The sequence below is a fragment of the Zootermopsis nevadensis genome, unplaced genomic scaffold (genome assembly GCF_977971745.1).
Source record: "Zootermopsis nevadensis isolate Lab colony 2312 unplaced genomic scaffold, Znev_1.0 Znev_ptg000022l, whole genome shotgun sequence".
NCBI lineage: Eukaryota > Metazoa > Arthropoda > Insecta > Blattodea > Termopsidae > Zootermopsis > Zootermopsis nevadensis.
In genome coordinates, this window is record NW_028259154.1 from 14,998,123 (window position 1) to 15,011,822 (window position 13,700).

The 13,700-nt window shown below is 37.0% G+C and overlaps 1 protein-coding gene across 7 annotated transcripts in view; it reads right to left on the reverse strand.

The window, feature by feature from the left end:
- LOC110839727 (kin of IRRE-like protein 2) overlaps positions 1-13,700 on the reverse strand; it is a 577,271-nt gene that overhangs the window by 314,476 nt on the left and 249,095 nt on the right. The window contains exon 1 of one of the 7 annotated variants that reach the window (XM_022084196.2): positions 209-229. The exons of the other annotated variants lie outside the window; for them this stretch is intronic. The gene's annotated coding sequence lies outside the window, so the exon portion shown is untranslated. Of the gene's footprint in view, positions 1-208; positions 230-13,700 lie in introns of those variants that run through there. 7 annotated transcript variants of the gene reach the window in all.

The window sequence follows — 13,700 nt, forward strand, 5'->3', positions numbered from 1 at the left end:
GTTTTTAAAGTGCGTTTCCGAATGTTCGGCAGGTTGTATAACTCAGTCCTATGTTTCTAACGTAACAGTTAAGTACATCCCCGAAAACGGCCTTTACCTGTTTGCCATATTTAGACTATTTCGCACTATTTTGTCGGGTTCCGTCAGTAATAAGTGTCGCTATTCAAGAAAGTTTGGAAACACTGTGTAACAGCAAGTTTTGCCTTACCTTACGTGATAGCAACTTATGACAGCAATGTGGAATCGTACCTGTGAACAGAAGAAAAAGTCTTAGTCACTCCGTTAATTAGTACTTATTTAGGTTTATTTCTAACTCCAATGTCGAACTTGGTCGTTGTTCATCTGGTCAAAAATTACCACCCTTCTATGAAAATGGAATTGTCCTTACAGTTTTCAAAAATCGTACAATCAGAGTTTATTCTGATCCACATTTTAATCCAATCTATAGGCACAATTCTACTTTATATAAAATTCAATATTACAATCCCATGTACTCCTAGGTCACACAAGTGGTTATTACATTCTGCTATACCGGTCTTCTTTCAAGCGCTGGGTATGGAAATACAGCGCTCCAGTAAAGTATGCTGTGCATCAATTGACTACGTGCCAGTTGCTGTTTGGTAATTTGAAGCCTTCGTAAACACACTGCAATGAAGCACAGTCACGCACAGAAAGGAAGACATGGAACAAGACAAAAGATGATGGGAAAAACGAATACCTGTATTAGATAGATATAAAGCCTGATATCTTGAAGCAAGAGTTTATAACGGTTGTACGGGACTGCAAAACAAAAATTCTAATGCACTGACCATTCAATCCACTTTGTATACGCTTGTCATGAATTTAAATTCAGAATTACAATACTGACAATTCATTTATCATCTAAAATTGGCCAGACTACAATGATCCCATTATTTTGTTGTGGGCACCCCTTACAGAATGAAGTTGAAGGTACTGCAGCCAGCAACGTCCTGGAAAATTAACTCTCTGAACTGCCTGGTTGGAAGCGACGATGGGTAGGACCTCTGCTGCGAGGGTATAGAACTACAACACAGACATCATCTGGTCCAGTCAGGCAGACTCCTCTAATCCCTTTCTACAGTCCCAACATAAACTTATTACGAACTCTCTCCAGTCATATTTTATGCATCGTATCCGTTTTAACTCCAATTCCTTCATTCCCTTTTCTTACAACTCTTTTGACCCACACATGAAACGTACACAAGACAACTCTATCAGTTCGCCTTCCGATTTGTCATTTGAAATAGTATCGACCTGCTTACATCAGCGGTAAAGAGACTAACTTGTATTTTCTCGATTCAAATCTCACAATACGTATTCCACATATCATCACTTAAATTTCAAAAATATCTCAACCTTCAGAGTTGGTATCGGAAAAGCATTTGAAGCAGCCTGCGCCAAGTCAATTTGCATCCGCTTTCTTCCAATACACGAAACGCAATGATCACCTCGTCCTATTACACTAAAATGCTGTAGAATTAAATAAGTCAATACTTCGAACATTCGCCTTGAGGAAATATGATAATCGCTTCGCCGGCCAGGAAGTCCTCCGGCTTTTATTAAACTATAAAATTCATTGCCGCTTTCACAAAGCCTGTCAATGGCCACAACCACGAGTCACTTATACGCTGTACACACCCTCCTGCATTGCTTTCATAAGTTCTAACATTATCTTCATAACTACGCCTAATCTCCCAAGAGCTTTTCCCTGTAAAGGGTTTCAACCAAGCATTTATGCATCTCCCCATTCTTACTACAAGTCTCGCAGATAACACCATTTCACATTAAATCACCAGACTAAGTTTTGGATTAAGAACACTAATTTCGAAGTTTATAAATAAATTTCTTCGTTATTTTTTAAACATCGTGGTTCGTAAACTCAAAGTATAAATAATGACTCACAAGAAATACTGCGACACCAAGCATTATTTTCATGAACCGGAAGAATTAACAGAGGCAGTCCTGTCACGTGCCACTCAGAATGGTGCTAAATAAAAGTCGGCCATTTATACACGTAACACAAATCTTCCAAACGTAATGAAAAATTAGCACAGTACAAGCGCAGCGACATTTACAATACGCACTTGGTCGACGCCAGTACTGCGTGTAGTCTACGTACCAGGCAATGCACTCAACACGTTTATACATATTAATGGAAAAGCACGAATTGAATTTCACTGCAAGAACCCCGCTGTATATTAAGCACATTGTGTGATATATGTTCGCAGAGTTTCCCCAAATACCCACCCCTTTAACAGATGATCAAAAGTTTGTGTAAACAGATTCAGGCAAATTGCAGTCAACCAAATATTCTGTATGGTTCCAAACAAACCCCATAAAATATTCCGGAAACAAAAATGTCGCATACTCAGACTCGAATCATTATTAATACTAAATGGGTTAACTGTTAAGTGCTGGTTACAGACAATCAAACATGACAGATTATTATTATTATACTTCAGTACATCACAGCGTCTATTACAGTCCACGACTGTAATCTTGAGACTTGCGGGGTGAGGAAGTGGGGTGAAGGAGGAAGGGGGAAAGATAGCGTCTGCCTTTAACGCTACGGACTTCCTGCTTTCCTTGAAAGTCTCAAGATTACAGTCGTGGACTGTACACGTAACACATACAGAATGTCCCAAAAAGATGTAAACACATCAACAAGCTCGGTGACCGCTAGTCAGTTAGTTGCTGCGCGCTGTCAGCTGTGCCACGAAGCTATCGGTGGCCATTTTAACACCTCCAATAGATTCGTTAATTCACTAAGTACCAATGCTGATGTATGTAATGATTTGGTTCATTTAAATGTCTTTATTTCATTAACTGAATGCGTGTATACAGCTTTTTGGGACATCATGTGTATCAAACAATAAATACATCAGGAAACTAATTATCTCTAGCTGCTGATTACTAGTTTGTGTAAATTAAAAGTGCAAGATGAGTTTTGTAATTTGTACAAATGTTCTGTGTATTTACCACTTAAATCGTCATAATGTTCATTCTGTCCGTGTATCTATACAGACGTTAAATATAATTAGACTTCAATTTCTCTCGTTTTTGGACTATCCTATTATGTTCTTATGACAAGTTTCAATAATCGAGTACAGGTCGAGTACGGAAAATATTTTACGTACGTCATCCAGGTACAGGAACTGCGTTTCCAAAACCAACAACTAATACAAGAAAATTTATTTTTATTTTATTTATTATTTAGTGTTCTGTCTGACGACAGGTCCATTGTTCCGCCCAAAAAGAGTTCGCCAGTTTTCCCTATTCATAGCTTCTCGTTTTAACTCCTGAAACTTCATCTTCTTTCCTTGTTTGAGATCGTCATTTAGCTGTATCTGTCTTCTTCTCAGTCCTCGCTTTCCTTCAACCTGGCCTTCGATGATATCACTCAGTAATCCATTCCTTCTCATAATATGTCCCGGCCAGTTAGCTTTCCTTCGTGTAATCGCCTGCAGAATATTTCTTTGCTCATTGACTCTCCTCAATGCTTCTTCGTTGGTGAAGACATAAAAACATCTCTGAAGGTTAAAAAAATGGCAGATGAAATAAATGCAAGTCAAAAGAAACGGAGAAACAACATTCGGATGACAGAACATCAGAATAGTAAGAAAAATATTAGCCTCACATATTGAGTGTTTTGTTGTGATTAGAAAAGGAATTGGCTCTTCGTTAAAATTAATTCGACTTATCAACTCTTTTACTACAACCGTCGGCATATTGTGAATGAGGTTTAACCCTGGTCGCATCTGATGACTTTTCTGTGTTTATCACCATCCGGGAGCAGATAAAGTACAGCTATGCTTGTTGTCCAGCACTGAAGGTCACACATTTATAATAACACGTATATTGTTAAGCATACAGACAGATCACTAGCCGGATGCACAATCCAGGCCAGCGATACACATCCGAACTACTGCAACAACCATCTATCTTTATTACAAACGTTTATAAAACATGGTGAGTTACGATTCTAGGTAACAAGGTAAATTTGCATACACAACATGAATTTCACAAGACTCGTTTCATTCCCTCACACCATTTTAGCTCTACCTACTAACTGTCACATTCACCACACCATCCTCTCTCCGTGTTTATCGTTTCCTTACCTTTCATCCCTTCCTCCCTGTATCCTATTCACTGAGTAACTTTCTCTTTCTAACCGTCCGACACTTCTGTCGTCATTCCACTCTAAACCTCTCATTCTACGTCTCTTTCATAAAAATTCTTCCACCCGCAACTGGTCATTTGCTAAAAGGGCATCCTTCTCAAATGCAGAAACGCTATTACAGTTAATGAGCGTGTGGTGGAGTCGGGAACAGCACCATGGCAACAAACTACAGAGCGTCACAACATATTCTGTAACCTAGTTACAATGAAAACGGAGAGGTTTCCATTGTCCATACGTCTATTTATATGTCCTTTTTTTAAACTCTTAACTTAACCGACACTCATGGTTGCTGCATTATACTCGAGATAAAAACGCGTTGTTAGTTAAGTAAAAAATTCAGTGCTGTATTCGTTGTAACACAATTACGACAGAGTTGTTTGAAAGTTACACAAAGGAAAAGAATTGAGTTATTATTTCATAAACGTGAATAACACAATTATGAAACTAACAAAAACAGTTGTGATATGTGGTATATCAAATTACTTTGTATTGTGTTTCTGTACTTCGTCTGGGTAGACTCGTAAGAAGATACCGATGTTTCGGAGAAGCATACACTCTACATCTTCAGGGATGAAGTGGTGAAGGCTGGGAAGCTCCAATTTCCATCTTAGCCAGTATTTTTCTCAGAAAATTTGGTATCTACTTATGAGTCTACACGGATGAAGTGCATCGCAGGCGTAGAAACCTGAAATCTCATGTAGGCGTACTAGTTCTTAATAAACTCAGTAACTGGAAAATGCTTTTGCACATCTAAAATTCTTTGCACCTGCCACATTGGGGTAGTGAAACAGCTGGAGACATTAACGTGGAACGTAAATTGCTAAAATTAGTCAGCATCGAGTGTTTCAATTTTTTGAAGGACTTGTTATTTATCTTTAGACTATATAACGATTTCGCATTCTGTTGACAACATATGAAGGCATACTTTTGTATTTGAGTTTGAAAAATATAGTAATGCAGTGATAGTACTGAAACTAATGCCAGATACTACAGTTTCTGATTAACTGCACATATCAACACTGCAGGGAACAAACTGTGAATCACTAGTTACTGTTCTAAACAATTATTTTGTTCCATAACTGAATTCGTAACCCTGTCACTAAATGACATTAGCTCAGAAATAAAGCATAGGATTATTTTATGCTAAAATATATTGTTTTTGAGTGTTTATGAAAAAATTTAACTACGTAATCAAAATGGAAATATTCATTATAAGAGGATAAGTGTAATGACGGCAATAAATAACATGTTGAAACTATTCAATACTGTAATACATAATGTTGACTCTCGTTGATGTAACAATATTTTTCACAAAGTGTTTAATTTTGTGGAATTTAAATAAAATAAACTATTTATCAATCCAATAGTAAGTCTTCATTAGTGCAGTTAGTTTTTACGAAAATCTGGTACTGCCCCATCATTATACAAACACGAAATAGGGGATGTGACCTGTCTTCATCACAGATCTGTCCGGGACGTGAGCCCTACCAGTCGACTATCACCGACGTAAAAGTTAGCCCAACAATCATAACAATGTTCATATCTCCGGTAGAGAACATTATAAATGGCAAGTTTCTGCCCACAAGTCGAGAAGTGGGAATGTCGTGATCTCCGAATGCCAGACGAGAGTACTACGAATAATTTTAATCTGCAGACCACGAATAAAATGGTTTGAACAGCCTGTGTAACCTGGGAATGGGTTTAATGGAAGGATATGATATGATAGTTGGAGTATTTAAATCTATGGGTTAAAATATCGGACTTATATCAAGGGATTTAAGCATGAACTACTAGGCACCGTCCATCTCACACGTTCTCTCAGTCACCTGAACAATAGCGCCTAGTAGGTGAAATATGAAATAATGAAGTTTCTCTTTATGACATTTTCTCTATTCCGTCGTTCCAATTTATCTCGTCGGCTATTTGCTTTCCTGTAAGTTATATTCAAGCTTCGTTCTCTAAGCGTGAGAGATCACGTAAACAAATATACAATGCAAATACCAGACCCTTCATTACACTTGAACGAGGCGTTATAATGGCTGGGGTAATCACTTGGTCTGACTGAATTGTTTTAAAGGGGCGTCAGATTAGAATTTATATCGTGTGCAAAATTAGATGGAGTGACTCCTGTATTAACAACAAAAGGATAAGAGAAACTGGAGTGTGAAGCACTTTAGAAAAGTGTGGTCTAGACAAGCAGGCAAACCCAGAGAATGCACCTCTCATGAAGTCATCTTGAGAAAATGTCCACACTAGTTGAAGGCTTCCTATTCTCCTAACAAGTACCACAGACCCCGAACCCCGTTTCAAAATCCTTCAACTATCCACTAAAGCAATTTCCCACGTGGTTTTAGAAAGGGGGTAAACGAAAGAATTGATAGGCCTGTAGAACGGACAACTGCTTTCTTTCTTTTTTTTCTTTTTTGTGAGTTTCTATTGGCCCCAGTAGCATCTCACTAGGAGTCGAAATGAAGTCCTAACCTGGATATTGGATTTTTGGGCTTGTAGCACAGACTATGCGAAATCCTGAGTGGAAATCCCAAACAACACGTCAGGGATGTCCATTGGGTGTTTCTTGTATTAATGTTGATTTAAAACAAACTGACTGACTGACTGTTTAAAGTGCCGTACAGTAAAGTAAAATTCATTCTATGTCCATAAATGTGAAATATGACAAATCGTTTTATTCTTAAGTTTTATTTTCGCCCAGCGTCGTATCTCAATATAGACTCATAAATACAACTTTAGCTCTTAATCTAAATAAATCCTGTGGATTGAGTGTGTTTAAGTAATGAATCTGGGCGCAGGAGATATGACATATCAAAGAAGAGAAGAAAACTCCGAAACATGGAGCTGCATAAATTTCACTCTTAACCTAACATAAGCAATTAAGTCAAGGATGAGGTATGCTTAGCATGTAGAATACACGTGTGACATTACATAAACCAGTCCTTCTTTAGAAGCAGATACTCAGATATAAATTCACCGTTTAATAAAACCCTACAGTTCATTATCATGTTAAAACAACCGACTTCTGGACTCTTCCCTCAGCCAGATAAATTCAGTCTACATCCTCACACTCTCTTTTATCTCAAATTCACATTACGCATTCTCTCATCCACACTCTTGTGTCCCACGTCCTCTCTTAAACTGAGATTTATCGTCAACGATTCTATATGCAGTTGTCAGTTTCGGTGTCACGTGAGAAAGAAGTCAGTCAAATTCCGAGGCTGAATTTTATGAGCACGGCAATGAGAACAGCTGAAGAAAAGTCCATACTGATAGCACAGAGACTGTTCTTACACAGTTCAAACCCAGTTTCAACATTTCCTGCGCGACATAGCAAACGTCATGTTCGTAATAAGGAAACAAAATGTTTGATACCGGGCATGAGCAGTACATCACCTGGCGGATACCAAGGAAATTACAGACGAATCACTTCGGCCAATTGTGTCCACGCACACAACAAAACGCCACGTATCCCTGTAATTAAACTACATATATGATAGGCACATTTACAGTCTGCCTTTCAGTTCTAAACACGACAGAGCTCAGACAGATAGCCGCTGGCTTCCGACAGCAGAGACCCGGTTTCAGTTCCACGTGACTTCAAGTGAGAACTGTGGACGAATTGACACTGGAGAAATTTCTCATCAGAGTTCTTCGGTTTCCCCCCTGCTGATCACCATTCTTTGAATCACCCATCACCGCCCTGACCGAGCAGTACATCAACAAACCCTCGGTCCTGAAATAGAGTCTTCATCTCTGACGAGACATTTGGCGGGTTTCCGGGTATTGGTAGCTTTTCAATAAAGTTGTATATCTCCCATACTTGCCTGTAAAGCGCTGAATAATTTGGAAGGTATAAAATTTCAGAATTTGATTTAAATGTCACCTTGTAAACTATATGAAGGCACTGACTTAAAACGACGAAAATCCTTGTTAGATAGTCGGTGCCCCGTCTAAAATTCCAACTGCGTCCATCCTAGTAGGAATTACGAGTGTTACCGTTGAGCCAACATGTTCAGCATAAGCTCAACATCAGGAAGGCCAAGGAATGTAAATGTAATGTTCCATGTATTTACATCTCGTCACTGCATAAAGGTAACTGGTCCACTACACGCTCCGGAAAACGTATCTTTCTTTGTAAAAAAAAAGTTCCCAGCGTTCGCTACGAAGAATACTGGTTTAGTACCGGAGCCAGTCTGGACATGATGACACGGAGAAAAATGCCCTTTCCGGCCCGAAATCGAATTCTGGTCATTCAGAAAGTAGTGGATCGTGGGCTCTTGAGTAGTGACGCAGTGCGACCAACAAGGTTTTGAAGGAACTCTTCGACATTAGCATGCTAAACACCGAATTCGGTCAGCAGGCCTGAAGAATAATAAAATGAAAAAAATTAATTAAATTCTGACCTTTGGAGTACGAACCTAAGATCTAAGCATTAACAGATACCAAGTTTTGTTTTCATGTGGATGTGTTGTACATTTTGTTGCCAAAAATTTATAGAAAACAACATTCTTTTTAGGTATTTAACCTTTCATTGGAAATTAAAACTTGTCAAAATGTCAGGAAGTTACGTTTATTGCAGTCAGGTGCAACAGACGACAGGTGTGGGAATGTATATGCCACATTTTATTGTGACAACACGGACATATGAGTACAGTACAATGTCGCATACGTTAGTGATTTACAATACTGCAAACGGTCTAAGAGTTACATTGTAATTTTATTTGATATTGACTAGACATGCAGACCTTGTTTGATGGCGTGTACGTTACATAAAACTGTTTTCTGTTGTGGGAAAAACAGACTTAACAGGGTTTTGCAACAATAAGATATAAAGTGGAACGAACGATTTCAAACATAATTAAAAATTATAATAATTAACTTAGAAATTAGGCCTTGTGGCCTGTTCCAATTTAGTGTTGCGCCTGAAATTGTGAATCAGCAGTGTTTCTCAACATGGTTTCGCGGGCCCCTTGTAAATACAAGAGTTCATGGTGTCGTAACACGGAGGACTACAAGGTATAATTATAGCTTCGGAACGTGAAGGATTCTTATCTTAATTGTTCCATTAAACTTAATGACTGTTACAGTATTTACGACAGATGAGGCAAAGGAAGATGAAGCAAAGGAAGTGGGTAGATAAAAATGGCTGAACTGAGTTGGAAAATTAAGTCCCACAAGACGACAAGAAATAAACACAAATATAATGCTTAAAAAATTTAAATAATAGACCAACAGACAAAAAGACATTACTGGTTATTAGAATAACAGCTTCTGAAGATGTGAAATGGAGTCTGTCATGTGTATCAGTAGAGAAACCTGTTGCTGTCTCTTGAGAACACAGTAATGAACCTTCGAGTTCCATACAAGGCAGAGAATTTGATCAACTAAGCGACTGCTATCTCTCAAGAATATCTCCGTAGTCTGGACTTAGTTATAAATCTGTACAATCAAATACAATTAAATACGAAAATGGATCTAAACTCCTAAAGAGAAAAAATAGAGCAGTGATATCTCTTCCTTCATAATTTGCAAACAAATAACATTCTTCACTATCAGTTACACAGTTACTTCATAACGCCCATTCGCAGTATATGAATGCAGTAGGTCGTCGATTTCTGATTTATTCGACGGAGGTACGTTGGTAGTACTGACTGACAGTAGGCTACTGCTCTCAAACCACATGGTGCAACAAACCACAACCATCACTTACGATCATAACGCTTATTTGCCTCCAACGCAAATGCATTCATCCTTCATATAATTATTTTAGCTATTCGTAATTATCCTCATCATGCATACGGGTCGGTGATTAAGTGTATAAAACGTAATAGAGTCACACATTAAATTAATAATTTAACTGCATTACGCTGAAATATTAGTTATGCTGTGTTTCAATTACTGTCACATTCCATACAAAACAAGCAAGCAGACTATCTAACACCACAGCTGTTTTGTGCACAACAGAGTCCTGTATAACTATGATTGCTATAATAATTTCAACGTTAATACGATTATCATTCGTGTTTCATGACCTTATCAAGCGTTACATATATTTTAGAATTAGGTACTTCTTAAAATGAAATGAAATCGTCATATTTAACGTCGCCCGAAGGTTTTTAGCTTGTTCACAGAAACCCATCACTGAAAGCTAAACTGATCCAGTTAAATTCAGTCTGCAGGTTCAAATCGCACTTCTTCATGACCCAGTTCAACTTCAGGTATAAGACTCCACAGAATCCACATTATGAACTTTACCGACTAAAATTTTGTAAGTAATTCTCACCCCCACGAATTATACTTCTTCTCTCACGTCCTCGTTTATCTTCACCCGTCCCTCACAATAATAAGTGACGTAATATCTACAGCCATCATTTTTTAATTCCGCAAATTTGAAATAGTTTTATATCTATGAACCAAAGGTTCCTTAGATCTGAAAGCCCTATAATAAAATGTGTAAATCACACACGAATGGCGCTACTGGTTAACAAAAATACCTGTCACAGGTTTCTTTTGAAAAGGATAAGAAATCTTCGATTTTTATAACAGGAAAATTCTTGACTATATGAGGATTATTTACTTCTCGAGAAGGACTGTTCTCCATGAAATTAATTAATGTTCTTCAAAACTTTGTTGTTTCAAGGTTTCCTTATTAGTATTTCTTAAGACGGGCAGTACAAGATAGGGTTTGTCCGTTTTTAAAAACCGGGTTTAAAAACCGGTTCTTTTGGATAAATATGTAACATTCGAAAACAGGTTTTCAAAATTTAAAAAACCGGTTTTAGATATTAGAATTAATATGGAAAAATTAATTAATTAAAAACGTTAATATTTTGACTTGAAATCGCCTCGGGCACAAGCATATTGTAGTAAAACTAATCTTCATGAGTCAGGCGAATGTTTGACATGCAAATCCACAAACGCATTCTATTTTTAATTTTCGTGAAAAATAGCAGTTTAGAAGAAATTATAGCAAAACTTGCTGCAATGGATGGATTGTCCATTAATAGCATTACAACAAGCAAGTTCATACGAGAGTCTTTGCAACAACGGGGATATTCATTACCAAAAAACAACTCTCGGGTAATGGATCTCATTCATTAGTTTTATGACAATGCCAAACGTGAAATTATAAATGAATTGGATTGTATTAAGAAGAATGGGAAAAAAAATTCTATAACTTTAGATGAGTGGACTAGCAAAAGAAATCGCAGATATTTGAATATCAACGTACACCATTTTGCGGAAGTTTTTAATTTGGGCTTAGTTCCAATAGCTAGTTCCTGCGATGATAAGAACACATTAGAATTAGTTTCTGAGGGGCTACAAATTGTTAACTTGGATCTAGCAAACGACATAGTTTATAATACATATTTTGTACGGATTTCAGTTATTTTAGTTTTTTATTTGGTTTTGTATAGATTATATTTTATTTTGTTATATTTTTGTAGTTCCGTAAATATTATATAAACTGAAAAAAATTAAAATAAGTATAAATATTTTTTAATGTTTTAACTATATTTTTTTGTTTTTTTGTAAAAATTCTAAAACCGTTTTAACCGGTTTTTTGGAAATAATGGAATTCGAAACCGGTTTATTCAAAAGTCGGTTTTTGTATAAACCTTAGTACAAGAGTTACATGAATTTTTGCCATCCAATAAATATCAAATTTGACGAAACTCATTCCGTTGTTGATGTTCATATTAAAATAAAACAGACACACAGACGCCTCTTATAGGATACTGCAAATTAAATCAACCTTTTTTTTCAGTTGGTCTGTGTAGGATTTCTGTATCTCGTTTTTTCAAATTAAAATATTTTATAACAGATGAATTTCCTGATCTGGGATATCTTAAACGTATTTTATAAAATAAAAGGAAGCTCAGAAACGCAGTTTGTCTTCTAGTGGTGATCAACTATAATAAATTAGGAAATTCCGGCATAGTATGACGTTACACAAAAAAGGAGACAGAGAGAATGGGGAGGAGCGAAAAATCATGTTCTCTACAAAAACCATTAATCACTTTTAAACATCACTCATTATTTCAGAGAATATAATACAGAGCGCGCTTTCTGGATCCTTCCTGTCACGATGTGTTAACGACCATACCTCTTCAGCAAACTTTATATCCACTGCGGATTATAACTGGTTCACTTGCGACATCTCTGTTTGGATAAATAAATACACACCATTGAAGAATAATAACCGCTGAGAATAAAGAGTTATGACATAAAGTGGTACAAAATTACGAACATTATTCACACACAAGCGTTGTCAAGAGATTTTATACAAATGTTTTCTAAAGCAGTGGTAAAGTTTCTTACTTAAACAATTGCAATCATCCAGCTTATTAACCCTCTTCAACGCTGAATTTAATTCAAAAAAATAATAGGCCTATCTTCTTTCGTTTCTCTGTTGGAAATGGTAACATTAAGTTCCTTTGATGAAAGATGGCAAAATGGAATCTTAAATCTGAGATAGCAGGTCAATTTATTCTGTTTACAAGTATACAAGAATAGTCCAATCTTTTTAAAGAAATATCTCGTTCACAGCATCGAAATGGTTAACGTGTTCCTTGTTGCTGCGAAACTTCAAGATGTCATTATTACGATCATAAAATAACGCAACTGAACTCCATCCTCAGATAGATTGGTCCTTAAAGAATAATGTTCTATAAACCGATGCAGAAATTTTATTTCTGGTTCCGATTTACCAGTCGCGAATCCTGGCCTAGACGTCAGGTCGTGCTCTGAATATTGTAAAATCCCTCCCACAAACGCGCCACAGTGCTTTTTATCTTATTGTTCTAATTAATATCACAATCGTCATTATTATGCCTTGAGGGGCTGCAAAAAGTAAGAAAACCATTAGTCAGAAAAGCTGGTCTCCTAGTCCAAGTTTAAACTACTAACAATACGAGTTTTAAGGGACGCATGCAGTTGTGTGTAGATCGTTAGTTGTTATCAGTCCGTCTACACAACAATTTTTTATTATAGTTTCAATGCTTGTTATGGATTCACTACATGTTTCGACCTTAAATATTCATCTTCAGATGGTTCTGTCTAGGTTGTTGAAACTAATAGATATGACTGCTAATTTGTATGCACATTTTCTGTTGTTGACCTCACCATGTAATGGAATGCGTTTAAGCGTATTTAAGTATTAGCCTCATAAAGCATAATAGGAGATGCGCTTGCGCTAACGGGATTTTCGTCGTGGCAAAAGTTCTTGGTAAGTTCAAACTAGGGACTATTTCTACTGATGGGAGACGATCCCATCAGGAAACTTGTCCTTTGTGATGGATGGATGTCTGTTACCACTATTCTTATTAATGGCACTGCTACTGCAGCCGCTACCACTACTACCACACCACCACCTGTTATTTAGCTTTCACACAGGAAGCCATATGTCTTACTCAGATTCAGAACTAATTCTGAAACAATGAATTATTTAGGTATTTGTTTGGATCCTTGGACAGGAGACAGACAT